Source organism: Mauremys reevesii, linkage group 8 (assembly GCF_016161935.1).
Source record: "Mauremys reevesii isolate NIE-2019 linkage group 8, ASM1616193v1, whole genome shotgun sequence".
Classification (NCBI taxonomy): Eukaryota; Metazoa; Chordata; order Testudines; family Geoemydidae; genus Mauremys; species Mauremys reevesii.
In genome coordinates this window covers 18,822,165-18,836,351 of record NC_052630.1, presented here as the reverse complement: position 1 = coordinate 18,836,351, position 14,187 = coordinate 18,822,165, and the positions used below count along the sequence as shown (strand labels likewise).

Sequence of the window (14,187 nt, the reverse complement as noted above, 5' to 3'; positions counted from 1 at the left end):
CATGGCAGGCAGGCTGCCTTCGGCGGCTCGCCTGCGGGAGATCCCCGGTCCCGCGGATTTGGTGGCACACCTGCGGGAGGTCTGCCAAAGCCGCAGGACCAGCGGACCTTCCGCAGGCAAGCCGCCGAAGGCAACCTGCCTGCCACCCTCGTGATGACCAGCAGAGCTCCCCCTGTGGCTTGCCGCCCCAAGCACGCGCTTGGCGTGCTGGTGCCTGGAGCCGCCCCTGAGTAGGCCCACGTTTGGTTAATCTAGGGCTTGACTGTCTACACACATTTGTAACACCTGGTTAGGAATTGTCGAACCATGGATCTCAGCCTGGGCCTCCAGCATCTACACTGCATTATGCGGGCCCAAATCCAGCCATGTATATCCCAGACTGCCTAGTGCCTTCCCAAAATATGGCCACTCTAGCCCTTTGTTCATGGTGCAGAAAAACTTGATGATTCACCAAACTTCTCTGTCTAGAGAGGACAAAGAAAGTTGGCCTGTGGGACTGGGGGCAGGGGCAGCTCTAGGTATTTTGCTGCCCCAAGCACAGCAGGCAGGCTGCCTTCGGCGGCTTGCCTGCGGGAGGTCCCCGGTCCCACGGATTCGGCGGCACGCCTGCGGGAGATCTGCCGAAGCCGCGGGACCAGCGGACACTCTGCAGGCGTGCCACCGAAGGCAACCTGCCTGCCACCCTTGCGGCGACCGGCAGAACGCCCCCCCCCATGGCTTGCCGCTCCAGGTACGCGCCGTGTGCTGGGCAATCAGGCTGCATCTACACTGCAAAGCAATGGGCTTGAATGCTGTGTCCTGGCTTGACTCAGTCTTGGACCCTCCACCCCCTTGGGCTCCTGGGACTCTGCATGTGAACCCTAGTTTAGCACGATTTATGTGGAGATGGCTTGAGCCTGAGTTCAAAACCTGGGCTTACACTGCAGTGTAGACATACCCTAACATACACTCTGCTTCAGTCAAGAACAGCCAGAGTGCAGCATGCTCTGGTCATGCCCCCTTCCCAGTATGCGCCATATATTGGGTGCTTTGATTGGAGGAAGGAAGCAATGTAGAGCAATTATAGACAGTACTGTGCCACCCCCTTATTCAAGGCGTATTGCCTGGGGGGCATTTCCACCCCTTCATAGCTCAGTGGTTTAAGCATTTGCCTGCTGAACCCAAGGTTGTGAGTTCAATCCTTGAGGGGGCCATCTAGGGCAAAAATCAGTACTTGGTCCTGCTAGTGAAGGCAGGGGGCTAGACTAGATGATCTTTCAATGTCCCTTCCAGTTTTAGGAAATTGGCATATCTCCAATTACTATTATTTATTATTTACCAGAATAGCATAAAGCGGCCAGGATAGAAATTAGAATTGTCCCTTTTGTTTCTTTAGCCCACATTGCTTGGGCCACACCTTAGGCAATAGACCATATATTATATTTGGAACATCAGCTCATGTTAATGGGCGTTACATGTGCAAATCAAGGTCACCAAATGTTGTCTGACTCATATTGTTCTGTTTGTAACCTCACAGCTGGGTGTTTTTCTAGATGTTGTCAAAGCCTTCAAACCAGTAAAAGGGTTACTATAAAAGAGGACTGTAATGAATTGTTCTCCATGTCCACTGAAGATAGGGCAAGAGCAATTGGCTTAGTATGCAGCAAGGGAGATTTAGGTTAGATAGCAGGAAAAACTTTCTTACTATAAGGATAGTTAAGCACTGGGACCGGTTACCTGGGGAGACTGTGGAATCCTCGTCATTGAAGGGTTTTAGGAACAGGTTAGACAAACATCTATCAGAGATGGTCTAGGTATATTTAATCCTGCCTTGTTGTGGGGGTGCACTAGATAACCCCTTGTGGCTCCTTCTGCCCTACATTTCTATGAGTTCTATGTTTATCACCTAAAAAGGGATTTTGAATTCAGTTGTAAATTGATCAGCGGTGGAAAAGGTACTCTTAACAATAAACAACAAGCCTTTATTCACATGACCCTCATAATAAAAATGAGGGGTAATCAGGGCCAGCTCTAGGTTTTTTGCCCCCGCAGCAAAAAATTTGCCTCCCCAAGCTCCAGAGTGCCGCCCGAGAGCGCAACTGCCCAAGCAACAACAACAACAACAACAAAAGCCTGTCCTGGGAGTAATCCCCAGAATTGTTATATTTCCAGAGAATGGTTTCTAAGTAGAATGTTTTTCAACATTTCCCAGAAGCTCTGGTATTTACTGAGCAAAATATGCCCTTTGCATTATCTCCTTTGAATTCTTCCATGCCGACAATAAATCTAATTGTATGATTAGCAAGGTCTCCTCCCAGGTCTCCTTTATTATTAGCTAATAAATGTTCACAAAAAGGCAAGCTTCTTCCCTTCTGATAATCATGCATGCCACTTATGGTTGACATATTTGAAGCATGAGTAAAGAGATCAAAATCCCAGCAAAGAAGCTCTAGGCGTTTATCAACACAAGGGGAGGAGATACATTTATGCGAACAAAAATAACATTATCTGGAGCATGAGTGAGAGCACTCAGAGATGGACTGTGCACCATCTTTCTGACTACAACTGCGCTATGGCTTTGCAAAGGCTGGGGATGTGTTATGTAATTTTTTCCCCCACAGCTGCTAATACTGGTCCTGCTCCACCAATATGGTTGGGAACTCTAGTGTACACAAGGCCTCTGGACCAGTCTTTTAGACTCTCTTCTTTAGACCTGCTCTGATTAGCTTTAAATGAGATGCTGGCAAAAATAAAGGTGACTCTGGGAGCACACACTGTAGGATCTACAGTGGTAATGCCAGAGGAGATGAACCAGTGCTAACAGTTATAGCTAATATGTAAAGTAGACCAAGGCTGCTAGTCCAATTCTGGCTAAGCTTTAACCTATTTCTCTCCCTCAAAGTGCTAACATGGTTTCAATATGATTTTCCTGCCCTTTGTAGACCTGGGTTTTAAAAGTGTTCCAGAGATGGGTTTGAACAACAACAACAACATAATCTATCACTGAAATGAGCTTCTGTACCAAATGACTGGAAGGGATCTGATGTAACGCTAATTTTTAAAAAGGGGCCCAGAGGAGATCCTGGCTGTACCAGGAAAATTGGTAGAAACAATATGAATTATGAGACACACAGATAGATGTGATTTGTTGGGGAAAAGTAACATGGCTTTTTAAAGGAAAGTCATGCATCACCAAACTATTAGAATTCTTTGAGGGAGTCAACACACACATGGATAAGGGTAATTCAGTCAGTATAGTGTACTTGGATTTTCAGAAAACCTTTGACTACATTCCTCATCAAAGGCTCTTAAGGAAACCAAGTAGCCCTGGGATAAGAGGGAAGGTCCTCTCATGCAGGGGCGGCTCTAGGATTTCCGCCGCCCCAAGCAGGGCGGCGCGCCGCAGGGGGTGCTGTAGCGGTCGCCGGTCCCGCGGCTCCGGTGGACCTCCCACAGACATGCCTGTGGAGGGTCCGCTGGCCCCGTGGCTCCGGTGGACCTCCCGCAGGCATGCCTGCGGATGCTCCACCGGAGCCGCGGGACCAGCAGCCCCTCCACTGGCACGTCTGCGGGAGGTCCACCGGAGCCGCGGTCCCAGCGGACCTTCCGCAGGCATGCCTGCAGGAGGTCCGCCGGAGCCGCCTGCCACCCTCCCACTGGGACGCCGCCTCAAGCGCGTGCTTGGCGCACTGGGGTCTGGAGCCGGCCCTGCTCTCATGGATCAGTAAATGGTTGAAAGATAGGCAACAAAGGGTAGGAATAAATGGTGAGTTTTCACACTAGAAAGAGGTGAACAGCAGGGTCCATACTGGGACCTGTGCTGCTCAACACATTAATTAATGATCGGGAAAAGGGGGTGAACAGGGAATTAGCAAAGTTTGTGGCTGGTGCAAAATTATTCAAGATAATTAACTCCAAAGCTATCTGCAAGGAGTTACAGATCTCACAGAACTGGTGTCTGAGCAACAAAATGACAGATTAAATTCAATGTTGATAAGTGCAAAGTAATGCCCATTGGGGAAAAAAATCACAACTATACATATACAATAATGGGTTCTAAATTAGCTATTGCCATCAAAGGAAAGAAACTTGGAGTCATCATAGATAGTTTTCTGAAAACTTCTGCTCAATGTCCAGCAGTGGTCAAAAAAGGCTAACAGTATATTATGAACTATTAGGAAAGGGATAGAACATAAGACAGAAAATACCATAATGCCACTATCTAAATCCATGATGAGCCCTCACTGTGACTACTGTGTCCAGCTCTGATTGCCTCACCTCAAAAAGGATATAGTGGAACTGGAACAGGTTCAGAGAAGGGCAACAAAAGATGATCAAGAATATGGAACGACTTCCATATGAAGAGAGACTAAAAATTAGGGCTGTTCATCTTAGAAAAAGAAAAAGAGACCACTAAACAAGGTTATGATAGAGGTCTATAAAATCATGAATGATGTGGCAAAAGTGAATAGAGAAGTGGTATTTACCCTTTCACATAATACAAAAACAGTGGTCCCCCGATGAAATTAATAGGCATCCGGTTTAATAAAAACAACAGGAAGTACTTTTTCACACAATGCACAACTAACCTGTGGAACTCATTGCCATGGGATGTTGTGATGGCAAAAAATATAACTGGACAAGTTTGTGGAGGATAAGTCCATCAGTGGTTATTAGTCAATATGGTCAGGGCTGCAACCACATGCTAGAGGTGGCCCTAAGCCCCTGCCAGCCGGGAGTGGAAGAGAGGGGTAGATTACTCCACAATTGCCCTGATCTGTACGCTCCCCCTGAAGCTCTGGTATGGGCCACTGTTGAAGATGATGCTGGGCAACATGGACCATGGTTTGACCCAGTATGACGGCTCTTTTGTGTGGGTTATGGGTTTGGAATACCAACTCCAATTCAGATCCATATTTTTACAGTAGACCTGTGAAAGGCCAAACTAAAACTCATGATTCAAATGCTCCTGAGCTTTTGAGTGCTTGAAATCCAGATCTGAATTTTGTGGCTGAGGCTCATCTGTAGTTATAAAACAGAACCCCAATTAACCAAACCTTTATCCAGAACACCCCATTATCAGAAACAGAGTCATATCCCCAGTATATATTATTAACACTGAACATTCTTTGATTACTACAAATCTTGATTGTCTGAATGTCCTGGAGGCTGTTGAATAAGGCTGGATAATCAAGAATGAGCTGTAAACTATTTTTACAAACCATGGCCACAGTCCTGCAAGTTGTTGAAGTCAATTGAACATAGCTCAACCATAATGGGTCAGTCCATACCAAACCACTTTCAGAATCAAGACCCAAATTATAATCTAAATTGGTAATATTTGCCAGAATCCTCATTTGCTAATCACAATCTTTAGTCAAACACTCTGATTTCCTTCACCAGACCGGCAGAAGAGCTGTGTGTAGCTCGAAAGCTAGTACCATCCACCAACAGAAGCTGGTTCATTAAAAGATACAACCTCACCTACCTTCTCTTTCTCATATTCTGGGTCCAACAAGACTACAAAAACACTGTGCAAACCACAGTTGGCCTGGGAAGCTCTGTTAGCACCTTTCTGGAAATAACTTGTGTTTAAACAACACAGTTTTGTTGTTTTGGCCAGTATGGTTTGTCTGTAGAGTAGTCAAGATCTTCGAAAGACAGGAATTGTGATAAATTGTAATCTGAGTCCAAGAAACGTTCAAGATAAACAAACTTGGATTGTAAAAACATGAAGATTTATGGCAAAAGTATGCATCAGTCTATCAGAGTGTTAACTGGTCACAGGCCATGTACAATGGAATAGAACAGGGGCTCTCAACCTCTTTCTTGCTGTGACCCTCCCCAATATGCTATAAAAACTCCATGGCCCACCTGTGCCCCAACAACTGGTTTTCTGCATATAAAAGCCAAGGCCGGCATTAGGGGGTAGCAAGCAGGGCAATTGCCTGGGGCCCCCATGAAGCTACATGGCTCAGGCTTTGGCTTCAGCCCTGGGTGGCGAGGCTTGGGGCCCCGGACTTCAGCCCCATGCAATGGGGCTTTGGCTTTCTACCCTGGGCCCCAGTGAATCTAATGCTGGCCCTGCTTGGTGAACCTCCTGAAACCTGATCAAGGGCCCTGGACCCCTGGTTGAGAACTGCTGGAATAGAAAACCTTGATAACATCCAAGCTTGAAACAGATCTCTTTCCTAAAATTCCCACTCACAAGTAGCCTGCCATGACTTATATTTAAACAAAGATGCAATGTATTTTTTTTTTAATTTTAGAGATCTCAATTTGATTTTTTGGTAAGAACACAGACAAAAGTAATACTTTCCCCATAAACATGGATATTCTCCCAAGGGACGGGGTGGAAGTACTGCTGCTTGGAACATTTAGAACTAGTTCGGACAAAGCACTGGGAAAGGTATAGTAGGAGGCAAATCTGCATTGGCAGAGAGTGAAGGAATGTGCACTAGGTTAACCAATCAGTTCTTTCCCTCTCTAATTCCAATGGTTTGGTGCTAAATAAGACTATGCAATTGCAGCTTGCTTTTTCCCTCTTGGGTTTAATTTGATCATTTGTTGTATGAATTCATTTCAGCATCAGTCATATTCCAAAGGATGACTCGTTTTGATTATTACAGCACAAGGTTCCCTGAGCTCTCAAAAAATATGAATACAAAATGTTGCCCTCCTTAAAAAAGGTTAGGTGGAACACACCCTTCAGCTGAATGAGAAACTTCAAAACAAGTATACTTTTAGCAGTATAATATTTCCTGTACCTTGATAGTATTCCCCCCTGGAACTAATATCATCACTAAATGTAATGGGTTATAATTAGTCTATAATAATTGTGAAAATCATGGATCACCCCAGGGAGTTCTGAGTACAATTACATGAGGAATGTCTCAAAGAAAAAATGGTTAACCTTGAAAGGCTGTTTGGAGTCCCATCTGTAGGTGCTGGATAATGTATAAACTATTCATCTAGCTAAGATACTGAATGGATAAAGGGCTGTCACTGACCAGGACAATAGAATTTACCAGACAGATAACAGGTTGGGATGTAAAATCAGGTGTGGGGTGTGAATTCTGAGTGCGCCTGTTCCTTGGATGGAAATCACTTACCAGAGCATCTCAGGAGGTTGGCATCCAACCCCTGTGCCAACCAGGACAGCTTCCAGGAACCACAAGAGGGTTAAAAACAGGATCACACAGGAAGTGAATTCCCCGATTGGAGCTCAGGCTGAAATAGCCCCGAGAGCACACAGTGAAACACACGAATTAAATCCCCCCTTTTCCCAAGGCTTAGAAAAGTATTTCATAAAAGAATTTAATGTTCATACTATCCCACCTTCACCGACAAGTATGGGATAATCAGCTAACTTGCCTTATTATGCCAATTAATAAGAGTCTTTGATTGCAGTGGTAAAAAGGGAGATTTGCTGCTACTTGAAATGTACAAGAGTGTGTGTGTGTGTGTGTGTGTAGATATATAGGTTATGATGAGGTTACCAAACCAATCAATTCATCTGATAGTTTATCCCTAGATTCGGGTTCATTCAGAGTCAGTTTGTATAAAATTTACTCTGTAATTATACAGACATACCCACGCCAAAAAGGAGCGGGCAGCTACAGAAAAAGCTGCCACAATAAGGAGGATTTGAATTTCTTTTTGCAAAACGAAGATTAGAAACAGGATAATAAAAGGTAAAAGTGCTGGAAAGGGCAGAGTCTGTGTACTTAATTTCCGATGGCTGTATTGAACTTGGAATATGTTTCTATATTTCAAAGTAAATAAGAAATGTATTAGGACCATTATGTGATCCCAGTATGACGGAGGGTGTTTATTTTTGTTCCAAACCATTCTGCATTTCTGATGCTGTGGGTGGGAATATGCGGGACATCTAAAAACGAACGCATATGAAAACTGGCAGCAAAAAATAAAAAGTAAATATGTATATAAATACACACGTGTGTGTGTGCGTGCGCGTCGCTAGATATAACAGGTTGTACAAATCTAAATCAACGCAACTTCTTTTCGAATCGTTTTAAACGATTGTAATACTTGCTTCGGACAACGTGCTTCGTAGGGATTGTTAATTAAGTAATTCTAATGGCAGAATGTGTCTATACGAGTTCAAAATACGGCACGGGAAGTTCGGATGGAAATGAGCAACTCTCCGGCATACAGCGATGTGCAAAGAACAATTTATTAGCTTGCACATTTGAAACGTTTGGGGTGTTTTTTTTGTGTTCCTTGAAAGTCATAGATTTAAAAACTGTAACCGGAACTAAAAGGAAAATTCTACAATGTAGTTTCCAAGATTCTTGGTTATATTATTAGAAAAGTTCCTCTGCATCACTGAGTCTTAGTAAAAAGTTATGTTGTCTCCCCCCTCCAATAGGATAAAAGGATGTTTACAGTCAGGAGCTGGGAGGGGAACCCCATAAATACGGGGGGGCGATGTATTGCTATTGGCACATTGAAATCCCCTTTGTATTTTGGGCAGATTCCAAAGGGCGCTTTTATGGGGCCATTTATTGATCGCCTATTCTAGTAGCTGTATGAGATGCTCGGGGATATCCCGACCCATTAACTCACTTCTAGCCGGGAAGGCTTAATAGGTGTCCAACTTTATTTTCAAGGGTTTTTTCCTGCTTCAGTTGGAATCAACAACGATTCTTCCATGGACTTCAACGGGATCAGGATCGGGCCCTTGGTCTGGAAACTGACAGTGTGGTGCATTAGGTTAGACAAACGTCCTACATGCTGCTTCGCCTTCTGGGCCTTATTTTCCAGTGTTGTGTAAATGACAATAGGATTCACTCTGGAACGCTCAGTCCCATTTATACAGTGGGAAGCAAACGCGCAATTAAGACTGTGATTAATATTATTATCCATAGCAGTGAGAAATAGAGCATCTGAAAACAAAATCTTCATCTCTTTCCACCGATCCGTTTTATGACTTCTCTCGCTTTACTATTACCTAACAAATAGTGTGTCTCTCTCCCCCCCCCCCTTGAAGGTTTCCCTTTTATTTATTTTTAAAGCCATTACCCTGAAAAAAAATCGTTTGCCGTCCTTAAGGGCAAAAAATTGTCGGCAGGTTTCAGGAACCAGACGCCTGATCTCTAAAAAGAAGCTATCGCCTGACTCTTGCCAAATAGAAAATGCATATCTCGTTGTAAATATACCTCTTCGGAGAAAATTTACCTTTGCGAGCGGGAGGGAGAATCTCTTATCAAAAAGGTTATTATTATGCAGTAACACCGTTCGATAGACAATGAATGTCATTTCTGACTACTGGCAGTCACTGATAACATGGTCAGAGGACAGACCCAGGGAGTAATTGTAGCAAAGGACTGCACTGGATTCGAGATCTAAAGGATCGAATTTATTAGAACCTCTTCTTTACTCATTCAGCTTTTATGTTCATTAGCGATTCTCAGTGGTTTGGGTCTGCAAAGCACCTCCCTGGGCATGCTCGTTCCCAACACATGCAGAGCCCGATCCTGCACGACTGCGGCTTTGCCGTAGACTTGAACTGGAGAGAGCAAGATCTGGGCCCTAATGTACGTACTCAGAGCAAAGGGTAGGGCGGCTTTTAGACACATTTCCGTAGCTGGACGGGAAACAAGAACAGAACATTAGCAGGGGGTTTCCACCTTCCGAGTGGGATGTTCGACACCCACTCTCTGACACTCGGGGCTTCAGAAACGTAGTCCTAACAAGAACGGCTTTGAAAACGCATCTATAGGCTCCTGTGTTGGTAACCAGCTCCGAGGCTGTGATGTTTTTCATTCCTTTTTCGGTGTCTGAAGATAAAGGCACGTGAGCTAGAATTCAAACGCCTTTCTGCTGGCTTCAGTTCTCCCTTGGCAAGGGGGATGATAAGAGGAAGATCTCAGACATCTGACAAATTAAAGGCTTGCATCTGCATACACCTAATTGGAGGTAACGTTTCCACTGTGTGCAAGTCTGAGCCCATTTTAGTTCCTTTCTTTCCAATCAGAGTTTATGCTTTAGCCTCTTAAATAAACTTTTTTAACGTGCAGCATTTCCCCCAATTTTTTTCACTTGCCAGCTGCACAATGCCTTGTTTTAAAATCTGTCTTTGTAATGAGATCTAGTCAAAATATCTGAAAGGGGATTTTTGTGGGCCGAGGGAAGTCACTAGCGTCTAACAACGTAGCAGAAGTGTTCAGTCCTTTCACAATAATGCAAACAAACTGCTTGTAAATGACATTAGCTTGAATTCGTTTGCAAATGCCCTAGACCTACGTGATTATTAATGCAACGACTGTTTTCGTGACTGATTATCTGCTGTACAAAGAGGAAACCCAATTTCATGGAACACAAACTGGGCCTGATTCTATCCCCGCTTCCACTAGTCTAGCTCCAGTGATGTGGATGGAGTTGTTCCTGGTGTAAACCAGATCAGAATCGGGCCCGGTCCTGCCAAACACTTGACAGGGAAATCTGAGTTAGGCGGAGGAACTGGGCGTTCACATATTTCTTATTAATTATCGTTCGGGACAATAATAAAATAATGACTGTCACTGATGTTCTTAATAAGGCTGATGACAATATTGATACAGTCATTATGATGTTGTTGATCCTGCTGCTGGCTTCCTCCTCCTCTCCCCTGGCCGGAACAACAGACACGAAGGCAAGCTCAGTGGGCAGGCAGCTGCCCCAGGGTAGACGGGGGGCTGGAGGGGGTGGCGGGGCGGGTCTGACTGGGACAGGCAGTCGCTGCTGTTGCTGCTGGAGCCGGTCAAACTGCACAGCACTTCCCCCAGGAGCTTCCCTTTCATCTCTCCGCTCCTGGCGCCTTCAAACAGCCTCAGTTTGTCTGCAACGTCTCTCCCCCCCTCCCCCTCCTTTTTGCTCTCCCCCTCCCTGCCTCACTCTGGAGGCTAAGTCCCAGGGCCCAGGCACACCCTTCCCAGCTGGTGCAGGAGAATAAGTGATGAGAGGGGAGAGCTGAACCTCGTGTCGGAGCGTGGAGACAGGTTATGTTAAGCCCCAGACGGCTTAGCTGGTGCGAACTCCTCTGCAGCCCGTGGGATTGTTGCTGCGTGTCTAAGGGTTGTTCACTCCCAGTCTCCCCTCCAGAACTCTTCCATCCATCCTTGGAGTGGGAAGGTGCCCCTGGCCCTGGCAGGGTCCCTGTCCTTTTCTGGGATCTCCGAGCCCAGGCTTTCGGATACCTAGGCGCGGGTACGGCAAGCCAAAGGCAGCCCCAGAGCCTTTAAGGCACAAGCAGAGGTTTAGCGGGCAACCCCACCCCCACCCCCAAATTCTCCTTTCTAGAGCAAAGGTTCGTGACATTTGCTTGGGGATCAGGAGATGTGACTTGTGTCTCTGGGGAAAGGAAATGATACAGCTGAGACAGGTTGTCGGGTTTCTTTGATCCCAGCGAGAGCTGGGCGAATAGTCAAATAAATGGGCTTGTGATTATTTTCCGGAATGAAAGGGGAGTTTATTTGGGTTCGCAGTGGCTCCTGGGGTTGTATTATCCATGATTTGACCAGAAGCTGGACAGTCACCTAGCATTCCTGAAAATGGTCGCAAATCCCAAATTCTGTCCTAGGCAGTTAGTCCTCCTCGTCTCCTATCTTAAAAGATGCAGGCATCTAGTCGGGTTGCAGAAACGAACCCCTGTGACTGAAATAAACAATCATACAAATAATGAAATGTCTAAACGAACAGTTTGCGAACAACCATAGGCTTAGAATTATCCAGCCAGACTATTTACCTTGGCAGAACATCGGGGATGGGTTCAGGAAGGCTTTGCTAACCCAAAGTGATACTAAATGGGTAGCGAATATCATCCACTACAAAAGAGTTAAACTCGAATAGCAGCAACCGACCCAGTGTTGTGAGACATTTATGAAACCAAGTCTTAAATGTACAGTGTGCTATACAAACATGTATACAGGCATGTTTGCTGCCCCAAAGGGGATACAATCCAAATAATGCACATCAAACACACACACGACCACGCTTGTGAGATCACGTACGGGCCACAGCAATGCAGCAGTGAAAGGAATTCGAATAGAATATTCTGTCCAGCTGAAGAAATACACCCAGTGTTCTCGATTCTAGAAACAGTGTCACCCTGACCTACCCCCCAGCAAGCATTCTTTCTTTATGGGTAGTTGGAAGGTGCAGTGACTTTGTGAATACGGTATAATTATCTGTAGCATTTAAGCCAATCGACAATGGTTTACACCGGCGCTTCATTGTTCCCTAGACACACATTGTTTCATTATTTTCATTAATTCTCATTTACTTGTCATGATGCAGGGAACGGGGGGGGGAGGGGTAAGAGGAGATACGAAGTAGACGAACTGCAGCAGGATGGTTTGCAAGACCATAAATAGGAAGTCACAGTATGTAATTTAAATTGCTCTCCAACCCATTCTCTACACACTGTGTAACCTGTGGTTTAACTTAATGAGAAAATGACCATGGATCACGTGTGCTGTTTACTGAAGTGGCAAATAATAATAATTCCAACCTATTATTAATCCATCTGAAAGCTTCTTCAGTGCTCTGCCTCTTTTTATAGTTGCTGAAACTGTCTATGGCTTAATTCGAAACACCCTGATTTTGGTGTTATAAACTAGATCTTTGTTGAAGATGTGCCTATGAGGATTGTGTGTAGAGAGGAAAGACCGTCCATGTATTGCTGCTCAGTCGATCTGAATGCAGTGTATATTTTACAGATGCTGACTGGAATTTAGGGGAACGATTAACAGCTACCGTCTCAAGAGCTGGAAAGGTGGCTAATGGGCTAGAATATCTGAAGTGGCAAACTAGGAATAATTTTTAACCCAAGGGGGCTTGTTTTTTCACTATATAGCCCTTTAAATAACTTGGGTTTAGTTTCATTTAAAACGTTCGATTCGATTCCCTTTCTGAGGACTGGCAGCTCCCAGTTGGGAGACAGAGAAGGGAGCTAATCTAGGCCAGTCCAGACAAGGGACATAATCTTTTGCTGTCCTTACTCAAAATGCCTCTTGCCTGAATAACAGCTACAGGATCAAGCCCCGGATACCGCTCGGAGAAGAGTGCTCTCTCATATAGACCAACACAAGGTACATAGCACATAGGCGCCAGAAACCAAGGTCAAGACCAAGTGGTTGTAACTGTCTGGGATATTAATAAGAAAGGGGTAAAAGCTCTCACCCTATTGAGAGGCAATGGGTCGAGGGAACTAATACCACTAACCAGTTAGTGTCAAAAATAAAACCGCCTTTTAAAACAACAACTCTGCAATCTAGTTTTGCTTTGGCAGGTCCCGATCCTGTACCCCACCCCCACCCCTATGCTCCTTCTACAGTCGGTGGAAATCTGGGCGGAATCAATCATCAAATAAATAAATATAGACTCGTCACTTGTTCAGGGTTTGTGTTAGGTTTAACTGCCCCCGCCTATATTTTAAGCTTCAATTTTTCTGAGCGTTTTAATAGCCATAGTTGCCAGCATGTAATTAAATAATTATCATGATGAAATTACACTCGTTATGAAGAAAATGTATTTGCTTTTATCCGCAAGGCGATTGAAAGAAATGCTTTTAATTAACACACTCTTATTCACACTAAAGGAGTAAAAAAGAGGCAGAATCCCCCCCCCCCTAAAACTACGTCGGTATGTTTGCAAACGGAGGACTGCAGAATCATGTCCCATGCTTATTAGAACCACATTTATTCATCATCATTGTCCGCGTGCGATTTATGTGAGCAAAATCATCATTACAAATCCCACCGTTGTAGCGTGGTTTTAACTGGCGTGTGTCTTTGCACTAAGAAATAGAGCAAAGGTGCATTTGTAGTGAAAAATGTTCCAGCTATTAAGATTATACGTTGATGTATTTGTCCTTGCCAGGCTATAGGGAATTCTCCCCTCTGAGGTACGGGAGCACTGAACAAATGTTTACCCCTTCGAACCTCACTGGCACTGGATCCGAACGGAACCGCACGAATTTGCAAATCACATTATTCTTTTAATTCTCCAAAGCGTGTTTTGTAGCGTTCGGAGGTGCTGGCGGAGCAGCAAAAAAGGGGCGAGGCACGTGTAATTTCCCGTAGTCTCGTGTGTGTATTTTGACAAAAGACTAAATAGCAGAAATTCACAAATAAGGCTCGGGAGACAAGGATCGCTGGTGCCCTGCCCGAGCCACGGGTAAAAGTGGCGGTGACTGGAGGTGTT

General features: G+C 44.9%; 1 protein-coding gene; it reads left to right on the top strand.

The window, feature by feature from the left end:
* Window positions 1–14,187, top strand: part of MSX2 (msh homeobox 2) — a 138,144-nt gene that overhangs the window by 118,517 nt on the left and 5,440 nt on the right.